This window comes from Triturus cristatus, chromosome 11, assembly GCF_964204655.1.
Source record: "Triturus cristatus chromosome 11, aTriCri1.1, whole genome shotgun sequence".
NCBI classification, from domain to species: Eukaryota; Metazoa; Chordata; class Amphibia; order Caudata; family Salamandridae; genus Triturus; species Triturus cristatus.
In genome coordinates, this window is record NC_140594.1 from 682,861,531 (window position 1) to 682,876,417 (window position 14,887).

General features: G+C 40.7%; 1 long non-coding RNA gene across 1 annotated transcript; it reads right to left on the minus strand.

The window, feature by feature from the left end:
- Window positions 1-6,352: 6,352 nt before the first annotated feature.
- On the minus strand, window positions 6,353-8,374 carry LOC146785321 (uncharacterized). Its single transcript, XR_014970961.1, has 5 exons — window positions 8,255-8,374; window positions 7,862-7,932; window positions 7,639-7,730; window positions 7,123-7,199; window positions 6,353-6,688 (listed from the first exon to the last, which is right to left on the minus strand). It is a non-coding gene; the product is annotated as an uncharacterized LOC146785321 (long non-coding RNA).
- Window positions 8,375-14,887: the final 6,513 nt, after the last annotated feature.

Genomic DNA, 14,887 nt, shown 5'->3' on the forward strand with positions numbered 1-14,887 from the left:
TGTACTAGATTATTCATAGCGAGGCCTGTGGGGAGGACCCTGGAAATTAATTTGGTGAAAAGATGGTAAGAGGAGGCCTTCTGTTTACGGTGTACCAGGAGGGCGAAATGCTCAAAGCTACCAGCTGCATATCAAATTAAAGGAGATGAGAACTTAAGGAGTATATCAACTTCCTTTACACATGGGTACTGGATTGGCTCTTAGTGGCGGGAGAGAGATATGGATGTTCTTGCAGCTACTACCTGTATTTAATTGGGGTTTCCATAGTTAGTTAGAGCAGACTTTCTTTTGACTCTGAGTGAAAGCAGACTTCTCTGATAAGTTTTCCTTGAGTGTAAGCATCATGCTGAACATTTCTCTTGATTTCCTGAACTTCTACAGAAGTTCGACTCCATGCTGACACCTTCTATGCTCCTGGCTAGAAATCCCCATTGGAAATCCTTGGTGTCACCCGTGTTTAGATTAGAAATGGGAAGTTTCTTTATGGAACACCTTATTGCAACAGTTGGATTTCTTTGCATTTTGGTTGTTACTATTTTGTATCTCATTTTACTATGGTTTAACATACTGGCACATTTTGGCTTTCAAACTATATTGTTATACCTTCTGAATGTACTTCACTTTTGCTGGTATACTGGCTGGATAAATGTTTTAAAATTTAACCCATACAACTTTGAATTAGTTGATTACTGGTGCTCATTATGGAGTCACGTGGACTTCACAAGTTGGTATGTACTTCTGATGTTAATTCCCCTCACAACACTTCAAGTCAACTAACAAAGGTCTATACGACCAATGGGGTAATATATTCAATGAATTTACTAAGAGACTGAGGTGTAGATATCTATGCATGATCAATTTATATTCATTCATATTCCCATGTGCACTGGAGACATGAAGGCACCTAGAATCCACAGTGCTTGCAGTGTCTCCTTCACCCAAGCATCCATAAGTTCCACCTCAATTGCCAGCTTCTTATGGTGTACCACTTATGATCTACCCTCACCCACCTCGATAAATTTAACCCACTGCATCTTTGGTAACTGTGTACTGGCTATCTACATGGCCCAGTTTAGTTATGTTCTTGATAACCTTCTATCCCTCCACTATGGGTGGAAAATATTGTCTGCCTGGAAGCAATGGCATATGGTTTTACTGTTTTACACCCAGCTTATAATGCATGATTTTGTAAAATTTCCTTTTAGCTGATTGGGCTTATGAAAGTGTTCTGGGCCCTATGTTAATGAGGGCTATTCATAAAGGTAAATTTACCATGAGTAAACCTGTACTTGTAAAGTTAATCTTTTACTTTTGAGTAACTTTACGACGTTTGGCTTCTCACCATTATGAGTGTGAAGCTACTCAAAAGTGTAGACTCTTATGTCTTCACTCCCTGAAATAGAGGGTGGAGTCAATAAAAACATCTAAAACTACTAACGGCTATGCATAAAACTAATTTGCTTTGATTGAGATAGTTCTTAAAAAAATGGTTGTATTTATTTTTACATTGAAATGGCATTGAATTATTTTAAAATAAACATTTTATTTGTATTTATATTAACATTATTGAAATTTAAATAATTTATATATATTTCAAAAAAATAAAATTAGTCAATCCATTTTAATATTATTTCCTACACGTTTCCGGCCCCTCCATTATTTTCTTTCAGAGAGAGTGATGCATTACCTTTGAATGACAATGGGTAGTGCTGTGCTTACTCCAGATCTGAGATGAAGTATGTTTACCACTTTACTGGGCCCTTTTTAGCTGTAGTAAGGTTAGAAATGCAGTCTAAGAATAACAATACTCTTACTCTTTTGTGAATGGATGCCTGTCCCTCTCAAAACTCCTCTGCACCTCTACCTAAACTCCTCATTATTCTTCCCTGTACTTTTCCCATTTAAAGGTAGGTATTCCCCGTTTTCCACCCACTCCTCCATCTCATCCATATTTAATACAAAAAACGTAGCTGTATATCTGAAAGAATCCCTGCAGTCAGGTTGAGATCTCCACCCATAAAAGATAGTAGAGGCAGAGGTGTAGAACTCCGCGCATAGGTTTGTGAATGGCATTTTGTAGTGCATGAATAGTACTGTTGTTGCACAACTTAATATGCTGTAAAATGTAGCTTGCCGATAGGCCCTAATGTCCTCTTTCTCTACTATATAACAGGGGAGGGACTGTATCCTGAAGAATAATTACCAGATGTACAATTTCCATTATAGGACAGACTCATCCCAAATCCACCAACCTTATTGATCAATTCACTTTAAAATTCCTATCCATCATCCCTTATCCAATATTCTTCATTCAGCATTCTTCACCCATCATTCTCCTTCCATCGCCCATGCTCTATTATCCCTTGTTCATCATTCATCTTCATTATCCCTCATCCGTTATCCATAATCCATCCTAATCAGTCATTCCATATCCAGCTGCCCTCAACCATCATTTATCTTCCATTATCCATCATACATTCTTCCTTATGGTCATCCTCAACTGTCATCCTAATCCACCATCCATTATCCCTCATCCACAATTCCTCATCCATAATTCCTCATCCCTCTCCATTGTTCTTCCTCTGCTCAGCCATCAGTCCTCATCCCTTTTGCCTTTGCCATCATCCTCCTCTGACAAGAACATCTGCAGTGATTAAAGCCTTAAATAAATATTAAGCTATGAGAACAACCTTGAGATAATAACACAATAACTCTTGAAAAAAACATGAACAACAAAATCTCATGAGTTGCTCACTCCACATGAATCATTTGTGGCTCAACAGAACAGTTTAACTAGGAGATAGCACTCTACCTTCCTAATTTGTGGAACTCTCCTGAAGGACCAGTTGGAACTGGTCATTTCGGCTGTTCAGGAAATATGATTCTAGCAGCTTGTTATCATGTACCAGTAGCTTAACACGAGGTCAGCCATCTGACACTTGGAGTCAACTTCTTTGTTCTGAATACATGTGGGATCAGGTCCAGCCTTTCAGGTCTCCTCACAGGTCTCAACACCAGGTGCAGTCTATCTTCTGTCTTCCACAGTTCCAGTAGTGTTCTGAAAAGGGTGAAATATTTATGCCTGGCACTAGCCTGTAGGTGGAGGTGACTCCTGGCCACTCTGTCACCAATAGGGAAAACAATCTGAGGGGTAAACCTACCACCTTTGCAGCACTTCCTGTGTGCCCTACTCCACACAATCCCACAGTGCTTCTTGCTGCCCAAATCCGAAATGGCAGAAACTTTGTTCACTTGTGCAGAGTTTTTGTGCCCACCCAAGAGGTATGATTAGGGAAATGAGCAAAGTTCCCTCTATAGTCAAGCAAAACTGGTGCTGGGGTCAGCTACTAATGCAAATAGACGTCTAGAGGCTTTAGCCAGGGACAAAGGAACTTTTAAAAAGTACCCTCTATAAAATGTTCATTCCAAATACGACTTTACCAATGAATTGAGCTTGTAATAAATATATTAAAAAGTCCAAGAATTAACTTTGTAGTTGTTTCCTAAGTGGAGATAACATTATTAACTGTTAGTATTACCTCTCAGTGCTTTCCTATGGAGCAGTTACCCCATCTACAGTGACAATGGCTTTTAAGGCCCAGTTGCTGTGAGGGCATGTTTAACTTTCATCTTTCACATGTCCATCTTTTAAATGCTATGTACCCTACCTAATGGACATGTAAGGTTTACTTAGGGTGACATTTAATATTTAAAAGAGGGGTTTAGGCCTGCCAAACAGGGTTATTTTTACAGGACCAATTGGCAGTTTTAAAACTGCGGAGATAGCATAAAGGGGTAGGCTTGCATTCATGTTTTGCACTGTCACTCTAGTAGTGGCACAATGTGTGCTGCTGTTCAGCAGTGACATTTAACTAACCTGCCTTTGGTATACTTTGTATGATATACTGGGAATTTACAGGTAAGTTAATTATGCCAATTAGGAGAGCAGACAATTTCAGCATGGTTTTAGGGCTTCGGGCACATGCACTAAGGCCTGGTTAGTAGAGCCCCAGTGCACAGTCAAAAAGCAAGCAGCTTCAGTCAAAAAAACAGGAGTGAACATGCAAAGAGAGGCATTTTCCTACATCAATTGAGGATATTTGGGGGAACAGAATCCCTTCAATATTTTCTTTTTGGGATCCTCTTGGTGCTGGAAATACTCTTGTTTTGGATTCATTGCTTCTCATCAGGTGCCATCTATGAATGAGTTTGTGAGTGGCATAGTTCCTCCATCCATTCTAAAATGTGTCATCTGGGCTAGGAGCACATGCTAATTAGCAACTAGATGAAGAGGTTTGGGTAACTTAGAAGTCCTTTTTGATAAAAAACAGAAACAATTGTTTGTGATGCAGTGGAGATGCAACATTAGAAAAGAGATCCTCTAGCAAGAAACAACACTTTGGGAGGCAAGGTGGTTTAAAATGAAGCACAGAGAACATAGGTGACCCCACAGAGAACTGAGACCAAGTCAGAGTTAGGGTGTAGTAGGCCACATGGCAAAGAATTAAGGGCAAATTCAATAAAAGAACTCAACTGGCTTAAATCTGATTTACAACTTGAAAATGTTGTAATTTACACTTCTGTAATTAATACCTGATTCTCATAGTCTGAAACAGGTATAATTTATGTCAGATACTCATCTGTGTAAACTACTCTCCAAAAGTACGCTATGCGTTGTTGATTAAACTGTATTCCCATTGTAATATCAGACACGCAGCAAGTTAAATCCTTTGCAAACATTGTGAGCACCCAATTAATTTTATTTTAGCCCATGATCAAAAAATATATATAAACCATTTAAAACAATGTTTTAGATTATCTAGATTACACCTTATGGATCCAAATATCAGGAATAAAGAACGTGTGGGATAGACAACCAATTCTTCCAGATTTTTAATAGAGGGTGGGGAGGTGAGAAATGTTCTACGATTCAGATAAAATAATTGTAAACATTGGTATTCTAAATGTAACACATAACGTTTAGAAATCAGTGGTTCTAGCATACAATTGACTTTTACCTATTTTTTCATATAAAAACATGCACCCACGAGAGGATGTAATTCACATCTGACATAATTTAGACATGCTGGTAATTGGGCCCACTCTAACATTTATCTCCAGATCGATGGTCGTGATAGCAGCATGAGAGGTGAAGGAAGAAAACGATCACTTGTTAACATCTCAATATAGTGTAACCAATGTGATCACACAATGATCTGCTCGACAACTTAATGGGAGTTTAGTAGGGTTTAATTATACATTTTGAAACAAATTGATATAGACCAATGTCAACATTTTCATATAGAAATAAAGGACAAACAAATTGAATCCAAATCTCCTGAAGAGATTTACCCTAGGTAATACAAGGCAAACAACTAACTCAATACAAATAATCAGGAAAAAGAATGGATTAAACTGCATCAAATGGTTCTCCAAATTAAGCATGAGCAAGCTATCGCTCCCTACACTACCTTAAAAGGGGTAACCCTAAACTAAGAAGCATTTAGTAAAGGTAAAATCAGAAAGGTGTCAGCCGTCAGAGTCTTCCGTAGAAGACACTCCAACCATGGGTCAAGTAGCATAAACCCACACAAGCAGATGCACTGATCTGTTCCCTGTGAAGTCCTAAGCTGTGTCCCCATCCCTCACTATGTTTCAGCATATAATATCAATTGCATTCAGGATAGATAATCCCACGTGACTCTTGCTAGTAAATTTGTATAGCTCCTGCACAACTGGATACTTACACCACCTTTCCCACATCGATAAATTGCAAGTTTGTTTGTCCATGGACATTCCTTTCCTCTTCCATGAGAACTAGCCTCCTTGCTCGTTACTGCACTTCTCCTTGCCAATTTCGGATTCTCATACTTTGCTATCTAATGAAAAAAAACTCCTATGTTAACTAATGATGCTTTGTTCATACCTGCAGTGGAAACAAAATACAAGCAAATATATTTTACGTTGAAGGTTAAATACGAATTACTAGTTACATTTTTAAATGTGAGCTTGGACTGGACTGGTTTCTCAAGGCCAACTTGTAGGAAAGTTCCCCTTTTTGCATGGTCGCCCCCCACTTTTTGCCTAATGTTGATCCTCTTTGACTAAGTGTGCCCTGGGTTTCTGTCGACCAGGTACCCAGGGCCTATGTTCTTTCCATAAAAATTGTACTGTTGCAAACCCAATTGGCAACGCTCTGACCACATGTAAGTCCCTTGTAAAAGGTACCATGGGTACCAAGGGCACTGTGACCAGGGAAGGCCTCTGAGGACTGCAGTGCTGTGAAGTTCCTAAGGCTACTTCAATCAAAATCTAAACAATAATATGATAATAAAAATAGTGACACTGGAAATAGAAAAATACAAAATTATTTATTACAATGTATGTTTTTTTTATATGTAGGTAATTATATAAAAACATATAAATGGCAAAACATGAACTGTAAATTATTCTGACTATGATCATTCATCCACACAGTCATACTTCATACTCTAATGCTATTAATATGTATGATAGTATGTCATCATCCTAAATTCATTAGATTTCTGACAACCATAGGTGAAGAAGATGATTACATCAATAAATCTCATGGATTTCTATATCTGAAGGGTGGTTTCCAAGATGTCTCAACGCGCGTTTTGGCAGATAAACTGCCTTCCTCAGGAGAGCCACCTCCAAAATGCTTCTTCTGTAAAAACAAAATACATCATATCTATGTGTCACTATTAAAACATTGCAAACTAAATTGTTGAATATACATAAGTTTCACAAATACAAAATGTGCGGTTGCATCAAAAGAGCCAACCACCAGAAAGTGATGGGAAGGACTAGAAAGAGAGGGATGGGGCAAGAAATAAGTGATAGCGAGATAAAAAAATGTGTGAAAAAATGAGAGGGGGAAAGAGAAAGGTGAAAAGGAGTGGGGTGAATTACATGCACCCCTAGATAAAAGATGCATGAGATGGGAGTGATATATACAGAGCAATACACAGAACCCATCCAGAGGAACACCTCTATGCTCAAAGTAAGTGAAGGGGAATACAAAAACCTCCTCATATCCGTGGTAGGTGAACAGACATTAGCTATGAACGGAGGGAAGAACGGAGCGTGAAGCTGTCTTACCAAGGTCCACGATGATCAAAGATCTAGCCAGGTTTGAGTGCTAGACTCACTGGATGGCATATGTGAGGAATACAGTCCTATAAGCGGTAAATATTGACATTAGTAATAGGGAGGGTTACAAAAGGTGATACAAAGTGAGAGCAGGAGAAGATACTAAGCGAGCGCATAATTAATCCCAGATATGCCGTACAAATTCAGAAAACCGTATGGAACAGGGCAAACTAGTAGAACTGATATAATAGATATTGCTAAATAATCACAAGGGGAGTTGTGAATAGGCAAAAAGATGGAAAAAACAGGCAAAAAAAGGATGGAAATGCAACTTCTAAAGATAAAGGTGCCCACTTGCCCCTGCAGAGGGCATAGTATAATGATAAATAATGATACAGGCAAGTCTCAAAAGGAGTTGGTTTAAAGAAATGGAAATGCTGGTTACGCCTGTCTGGCAATAACAGAACGACAGATGTTAAGAATGTAGAATGAACAGAGAAGAACAGAGACTTGAAAGCTAATTACCTATTAAGTGGATGCAACAAGCGTATGATTGCAGGGATTGCTGACCCCAAACAACCACAGGATTTAAGGAGAAGTTCAGGAGCAGGGTAAATCTGTATATTATAAAAAAAGAAAGAAAACGGAAAGGAGAAAAAAGACATGCCAGATAGGAGGCTACAGGTTACTATGATGTAACTGACTAATTGGCATAGAGAAACAGAAAAAAACTCCAATGAGTAATTACCTTGAGTAGATATAAAGGATAGCCAGATGTAGAATGATAGTTTTAGATAAATGGAAAAACGATGATACAATCTAAAGAAAAAACAGAAAAATGTACCTATAATAATGGACCTGAAACTTACAAAATGTGCACAATCAATAGCCAGCACTGACAGTGGAACAAATGAGGCACTGAAGGTGAACTAATGTCTTGATACTTATCCATGAGATACCAAATGCAAAGAACCTAAAGAACCTAAATAGGTAAGTTCTAGGAGCATGTAAGTTGAAATCAGAGGTCCATAATTAAGAGGCGTCCATGCAAATGCCAGCAATCGCTGTACTGAATGTTAAAACATTGTGTGGATGCTAAGAAAAATGCTGCGTTAGGGATCCGCAGAAAGCAATGACTTACCAAATGATGCACCCGGTGAGGTATGAACGAACGGACGTCTCACGCTGTCCACTCGTATATCTCGTTGTGTCTATCCTGCGAATGCCAAACCGCAGGGTAGCGAAATGCGCTATCTTAACCGGTAGTCGGAAATCACGTAAAATGACGCAAGTCGTATACGTGTGCGCGATGATGTCATGAGAGAGTGAGAGGATGAAACGTGGCAGCCATGTTAGAATGGGAAGTTGTAAAGGGTCCAACAACGGACCAATTATGCTAATACAGTAGAAGAATCTGACCAATGGGCTAAAAAAATGTCAAGCAAAATGAACATAAGGATAAATCTAATGTTAGTAAATACTCAACAGAATATGTGGAAAAAGGGGCAAAAAGGCATGCCGAATGCGTGTACGCGATGATGTCATGAGAGAGTGAGAAGAAGAAACGCGGCAGCCATGTTAGTATAGAAACTTGAAATGGGTCCAACCACTGACCAATTAGGCTAATACAGTAAAAGAATCTGACCAATGGACTGAAAAAATATCAGGCAAGATGAACATGAGGTGATCTAATGATAGTAAATACACTACAGAATATGAGGAAAAAGGGCAAAAAGGCATGCCAAAGGATTGCCAAAGTTAGTAAAAATGGCACAGACAACAATCGGAGTGCAAACCCCTACAATCAAGGGGTAATAAAAGGCTGAAAAGATCGTAATGGTATGCAGGGATAAATACGGAATCAAGTCAATTGGAGTTGTAGCGTATTGCTTGTTCCCAGGGAGTATCTAAATTTAACCCATGTGCTTGTGTATCTAATCTAAAGATCCAATATACCTCCCTGCGTTTTCTGATTGCCTCTGATTCTTGTGTGTTTTTGTTGTTAAGTTTTTCTAAGATGAGCCATTTAATCTCATCTTCTGTATGATTGTTGTCCTTATAATGTTTGACTAGAGGGGCAGTAGTCCTGTTGGTCTTAATAGTGGATCGATGTTCAGTAAGGCGCATCGAGAATGACCTGGAAGTTTCTCCCACATAGCCCAAACCGCATGGGCACAACAGCAAATATATCACATTGTCCATTTTGCAATTGGTGAATGTTTTAAGATTAATCTCTTTTTTTTTGGTACATGTATCTTTCTGCAACAATTGCACCATTGCATGCTTTACAATGTGCACACTTATGGTTTCCATTGATGGGATGAGTGCCTCCAATGGTTTTTTTGTACAAATGTTGGTTTGGTGGTTATTCTCGACCTGACAATTAGATCTCTGAGGTTCTTATTACGTCTGTGAGCATACATGGGTCTGGGAAGTTTATTTTGCAATTCCATTTTATTATTAAGAATATGCCATTGGGCATTGATGATTTGTCTTATTTTTCATTGAAAATGGAATGTCTAGTGACACAGATTAATTGTGACGTCTCATTCTTGGTATGGGTTCCTAGTAAGGGGTCACGGTCAAAGAAGCGTGCTCTTTTACAGGCTTCGCTAATGAGTCTCCTGGGGTAGCCTCTGTTGATAAACTTCTGTTTCATGACTATAGCTCTTAAATCATAGTCATGTAAGTTTGCACAGTTGCGTCGCAAACGCAAAACCTGTTCCATGGGAATACTTTCTTTCTGACATTTGGGATGATAACTGGTAAAATGAAGAAGGGTGTTCCCGGCTGTAGGTTTAGTGTATAGATCAACTTCTAATTTGGAATCTAATTCTTTTATTTCCAAATCTAAAAACTCGATATTACGTTTGCCGATGTTAGCGGTGAATCGTAGATTGGTGTCACATAAGTTGATCCAAGCAAGGAAATCCTGAAGTTTATCCAGATCATCATTCCAAATGAAAAGAATGTCATCGATATAGCGTGACCAGTGCTGTATCGACTCGAAGAAGGGGGCCACCTCGTTGTAAATGAAAAGGGACTCAAAATGTGCCATGTAGATGTTGGCTACCGTGGGGGCACAAGATGCCCCCATGCTAACACCTTTGATCTGTTTGAAGAGATCACCATTGAATTCAAAGGTGTTTTCATCCAAATCAATTTGTAATAGGTCAATGATGAATGGCACATTGCAGTCGATGGAATATGTGTGAATGAACCACTCCACAGCTGTGAGTGCTTCAAACTGCGGAATATTGCTGTACAATGCCTCAATATCTAAAGAGACAAGAGCGTATCTATTGGTGTTGAATGATAAACCTTCTACCTTTTTTATCATATCGTTAGTGTCCTTGACATGGGACTGGGTTTTTTGTATGTGGAGACGTAAAACTTTATCAATGTAGTTGGAAATAGGTTCTGTAACAGAACCAATCATCGTGACTATAGGTCGATAGGGGGGATTGATACTGTCCTTGTGTATCTTCGGAACCCCGTAGACATTCGCCATACGGGGGGAAGATATATTCATAAAGTCATATTCCTGAGGACTGCAGCACATTTTGTGCCACCCTTAGAGGACCTGTATCTCAACACACACACACTGCCATTACGGGCTGTGTGTGTTCGTGCAGAGCAAAGTGAAGAGTCGGCATGGCACACATCCCTGTGTGCCATGCCTACAATGCACTGCCTATTGCATAGGTAATCCACCCCTCTAGCTGGGTGCACTATACCACTGGTGAGAGTACAGGTGCATGGGCCCTGTACCCCTTCAGTGTCCATTCTTAGACATTATAAGTGCAATAAAGCCAAAAAAGAGTATATGGTGTGGGAGTTTGTCATTACGAACTCCACAGCACCATATTAGCTTCACTGAAATCTGGGAAGTTTGATATCACACTTTTCAGCACATTAAACCCAAACTTTTGCCAGTGTGGGATCTAATGCCAAATGCACTCAGAGGGCATCTTAGAGTTGCCCCCTGGAAAGCGATCTAACTCTAGTGTCCTGGCTGACTGACTGCTCACCAGTTGCTACCCCCAGACATGTTTCTGGACACCTTGGTTGAAAGACAGTTGATCCGGCATCGTCCGTACACACTGCATGGCCACGGAACCCATTTCTGCAAGTTGATTGAGACCTATCCGTGTCCTTCCTCCCGGAAGAATTGTGCGTAGGCATTGTCCTACCGTAAACCTTAACTCAACGTTACCTTTTCGTGAATCGGCATCTTTTCCGTTGCCTCCATGGCAACATGAGGCATTCAAAATAAGGGCAATTTAACTAAATTAGTCCTGATGATGATCCTGTATCTTTCTCATAAGGATCGAAACGCCGTCGACTCTGTTGCCCACCCTACACCTTAAATATTGCTGTATGTAATATAGTGTGAAGGTGGCAATCTGAATATCAGATGTTTCACTATTCATTATTTCTCAAAGAAACATCACTGTAATTGCCTGAATGTGTTTTGTCATTTTCTGTCTACTTGGTATGTAAGTCAGAGGATACAGGCTTGTGTCCCACCGAATTTCTACTTACATTTCCTTGTTTACTGTCAAGAATTTCTACTTATTAAAGTTGCCATGCCCGGCTGGACATTGGCTATAATATAGTTCCAATTTTGACTATATTCATTTTTTGCTCTATCGTTCGGTTTCAGGGACCACTGTTTCCTGCAATACGTATCTACCCAAGGTCCCTGTCTAATTCCTTTGGGTGCCCTTGTTCCTCCTTTGATTACGAACTCCACAGCACCATATTAGCTTCACTGAAATCTGGGAAGTTTGATATCACACTTTTCAGCACATTAAACCCAAACTTTTGCCAGTGTGGGATCTAATGCCAAATGCACTCAGAGGGCATCTTAGAGTTGCCCCCTGGAAAGCGATCTAACTCTAGTGTCCTGGCTGACTGACTGCTCACCAGTTGCTACCCCCAGACATGTTTCTGGACACCTTGGTTGAAAGCCTCCTGCTCTCGGGGTCCTGAAACAATGTTCTTGGGCAGAGGTGTGAAGCCTCCTCCCCCAGGATGGTCAGAGTCCATGAAGGGGAAGCTTCAAGGGCTTGCCGCCTTTGTGAGCTGACCAAGCCATTTCTGCTCCCAGCAACTGACCACCACCGGTTCTGAGTCCCACTTTTGGGCAGGAGAAGTGGAGGGAAAACCAAGATAGGAGGAGAGTTGTGCCCACCTATGCTGACCCCACCGCTCAGGTGGGGGAGGTGAGACGTAGCACAACTCTCTGTCCCCGCCATCTTGAAGATGGGGACTCAGCCAAGCAGAGTGAGGCTTATGCCCCATCCCACTGGAGGGTTGTATAATAGGGGGTGCACCCACCCCAAGGAAGGGACCCTTTGGTCCCAACCTGTACCTACCTGAAACTCCCCTAAATTTTGTATTTACGGGCAACCCCGAACCTTGCCTCCTTAGACAAACAAGAAGAAGAACGACCGATGAGCCATGCTGAAGGAAGAAGAGGAGGAGACCAACTGCTTTAGCCCCAGCCCTAAACCCTGTCCAGACCACGACCTACTTCAGCAAAATCCCAGCACGTCCTGCAGCCAGCAGCCCCCCCCCCCCCCAGAACCTGGAGGACCTGCTCTGCCTTCCCTATAAAGACTTTGTCTCCCATGAGCACCGGACTTGCTAAAAAAATGGACTCTGGCTCCTACCAAGTCTGCAAGACTGAACCACTCTGCATCCAACACCCATGGCCCGGGTTAGAGTGGCCCAACACCACAAGGAGGTCTCCCTGGTGATCCTGACCTGGGATCTGGAGACCCCTGACCTACCTCAATCCTCTAGATGACGCCTGCAGGCTCTATCTGGAGGGTCCCCCCGACCGCCACCAGAACCGGTAAGGAAAACCTGACGCCAAAAGACAACCCTGCACCCGACGCCCCACAGTCTTGGGTGGCTCAACCAACAGTGTTCCAGCATCTCCCTACATCCTAACTTACCTCTCCAACCGGTGGTCACCTCTAGAAGATCTTCGTGCCCAAGCTTGCAGTGTTTGTTCTGACTGGAGCTTCCCAACTGAAACCAACAGGGCTTCCAATGTAGATTTAGCACCCTGCACCCGGCCACCCCTGTGCTGCTGTGGGTGCATCTTGTATGCTAACGTGGATCCCCTTTGCCCTGAGCTCACCTCTAAGAGCTTTGCTCTCTCAACCTCCCTCAACCTTGTTGTCTGCTCATAAGCAGCCACCAACCGACAGCCCCCTAGCCCCATAGTCTAACATTGGGCCTCAGCACTCTGCACCCGTCCGCCATGAGTGAATTCTTGACCTTGGGGGAATCCTTGTTCTAACCTCAGAAACTCAGCCCTCAACACCGTTTACTTAATTAAGTGTTGAGGGTGTTTTGTATGGAAACCTAAATAACTGTTTTGAGAAAAAAAATAGTTTTGCTCATTTTTTATCCAGGAAATGTCCCAGTTTTATATCTTGGCATATCACACTGAGTAGAATCCTGAAAGTAATTTAAAAAGCATCCCAAAAGTAATTAAAATTGCATTTGCACATTTTACAATCCTGTAAGAAAAGTCCTTATTCAACCAGCTTGCTTACGAACAATGTGTCTTGAAAAGTACCATTATATTTACCTGTGCCAAGTCCTGCTTGGTTCTATAAATAAAACACAACTAAAGAAACATTTTCAATACATACAATTGGTCTGAGTTCAGTCTTTGAGTGTGTGACATCATTTCTTGCCTGAGTGTGTACAATAAATACTTAATACTACCCTCTGATAAAGCCTTATTGTTCTCCCACACTACCGCAAATAGAGACTAAGGTATCTACTTTTACCTCTATAAGCCTTTGGGGATCCACTGGACTTTGTGCACACTATACCTCACTGTGGTATAGTATATACAGAGCCAGCTTCCTACACCACTCTAGTCAACTCTAGCAGTGCACAGGGTTCCATAATACATGCACACTTCTACACACACAATAAATGCAGCTTCTTAAGACGTATACATTGTAAAGAATTATGAGGAGGTCTCTCTCTCTATGCACCTGCATAGAAATACTTTTTGTTACACATATTAATGTTCAAACATTAGTTTACACATGCACATTCTATTTAATAACCTCACAATGCGACACATTTTATGTTAACCTCTCCTATCACATTAACGTAAAAATGTTACATAGACCTTTAATATTCATGTCCTATAGGCAAATTCTTCCAGTTGAGTACTTTAAAATGCAATACTGCATTCTCTTTAGTAACATTGATCACACACAGTATATTTGAGTGCTGACTACTCATGATTACGATGCACTCCTCAAAAATACACTTCTCCAGACATGTTTTTGTGACTAGGTGCCACACTGCACAAGTGAGTGAAAAATGTAGAGGAGAAGGATTAATTTTTACACTTACTGCAGAAAAAGATTGTCCATAATTCTCAAGGAAAGCAATGAGTTGGTATTTTGTGCATATATATCAGTGTATGTATGTCTGTGGGTGTATAGAGTACACAGCATAACAGCAGCAACCAGGGAAATTTATTATCCAAAGATTTACTTCAGGTGGAGCACCTGAGAGGGACCTTGTGAACAGATTTAGGTTTATAACATCTGTTATAGATTTAAAGTTTCCAACTGTTTGCTGAAAAAGCCAAGGGTGGAATGATAACCTCACTCTGGGACATTATGGATCCCTTTTTCAAATCTTAAATCTATGTGTGATCACCTGATGCATTGTGAGAGTTGTAGTCTTGTTTTCCCATTAAATTATTGAGGCTAACAGACTTGAA